Raw genomic sequence first — 2,102 nt, 5'->3', positions numbered from 1 at the left:
CACGTCCTCACAGATCTCGTCCGGTCCTTCTCGCGTCACACGCCCAGTAATCTTCATCGATCTAACGGGCGTCGGGGGCAGGGGCGGCGATCTCGTGGGCGCTGATACCTGCGCTACGAGCTCCTGGAGTTTACCGATCTGCAGGCGTTACCGCCAGGCGTCGCTATGCCAGCATCCTGGGGCGATCTGTTCCTGTGGCTAAGGTGCTGGTTCGATGGATCTACGGGAGTCCTGGCAGGCAACGCCCGTCCAGCTACACTGGGACGGCTTAACACCTTTTTCTGACGAAAATCTGGTCCACGGCCTATGGCGAATCTTCCAATGACGTCTTCCCACGGCTCCTGGTGACCGGAACTGGAATGGCAGGTTCGCCTTCGGTGCGTGTCTGTCCGACTGAAATATGAGTCGGGGAACCAATCATACACGTAAGGGCCAAGTAAGAGAAAAAGAAAGGCAAACAGAGAAGAGGGGGTGTTAATTACCACTATCCGGTTATTTCATAAAAATTGCGGTTTTTAATGTTGGTTTTCTAAATTATTTTCATATGTTTTTTTCAATTTTGTGTTTATTTTCACAAGATAAAGAAGAAATGAAGAGGGAGACGTTCAGTATGGTCCCGCAAAGACCTGACTGTTGACTAAGACTACCCACCGTTCTATAATATTAGAATAGATATTTAATTTGAAACCTAGTCCGTCCCACGAGGATAAGAAATAGTGTAACTTTGTACCTATGTCCAAGACGGACAAAATTGCGGGCTAAAGAATCCTAATAAATCGTTTACGCCGGCACTAAGGACAGCACCCACCGTATTATGAAAAGGTTCAAGTGTCTTTGGCTGCTGTATGAGTGAGTTGAAGGTGGTGTGTGTATGCTTGTGTGAGTGGACAGCTACTAGCGTGAATGAGAGTGAAGGCGAGAGTGACCTCACACAGAGAATGAATCACAAACGTGAATATTAACTTCCACTATAACAAAACTGGAAGTAAATTAGCAATGCAAGCTATTTAAAATATTTCAACTACCCATTGAATTGCAACATATAATGAGTTGCGACAGAATGTACGCATGAATGAATGGTGACATGATAAAATAGTCGCTAGCTATTTCAACCAGGCAATCTTCTCGGGGTCAGAAATCTGGACTGCCGAGGTACATGCGAGCTATAGCATGCCAGACCTCATTAAACTCATACGGGGGGATCCTTACCCAAAATGCCGTATATTACTGAAGGTTGACGCGAGCTCGGGATATAATAACCCTGCTCTCTTCTGCGTATCTGTGATGGGCGCTCGCAAAATTCCTAATATATTATAAATTTTCACGAATCACACAAGCGCTTGGGTGTACCCAAAACATGCAAGCGCTTGAGGAGGGTGGACAGGTATGGATTAATAGCGAAATAATGATTCTGCTTAAAAACCCTAGTCCTACATTAATTAACGGACATCCGCGGGTCACACCGACCACAAGGTGCCAACGAATAACTTCGATTTATTGTACCTACTTTCGAACGACAGAGGCCGGCAGATCTATTAGGCGTTTACGCAACCCCAGGTCAATATCGGGCAATCCTGTGCACTATGATATGGGAACATCCTACGCTATATTCAAAATACTGATGTATGAATTGCGTATACATACTTCTTCTAGCGCGATAGAACGTGTCCCCAAAGCATGTAACAATTCTTATGGTTGAATTCCCAGGCGTCAACAAAAATAACAACCAAAATACAGGGAAACCAGCTCTGTCCCAATTTGTCCTTCCGATATCCCCACCGTACCGGGAAAAGAGAAGTGAGGTCAGGTCAAGACAGGAAAATGACCTTTTCTAATCCAAGTGACTGCAAGCGAAAGAACAGGTACGGTCAGGTTGGGGCGAGCGGAGGAAAATGAAATGTTTATTTCGTGCTAAGGATAAATCACGAACGCGTTAAAATTTCGTTTCCGATGAACAATATAAATATCTTAAAACGATAGAAATAATTATTACTTAACTACGAACGATATTCTGTTTATTGATTGCATACTCGATCACACGGAATGCGATCTGAGTGAAGGAATATTGTGAGAACGATATCCTTTGCATGTCATTAGCAACT

Source organism: Penaeus monodon, chromosome 7, assembly GCF_015228065.2.
Source record: "Penaeus monodon isolate SGIC_2016 chromosome 7, NSTDA_Pmon_1, whole genome shotgun sequence".
NCBI lineage: Eukaryota > Metazoa > Arthropoda > Malacostraca > Decapoda > Penaeidae > Penaeus > Penaeus monodon.
Note: the sequence above shows the minus strand (reverse complement) of the source record.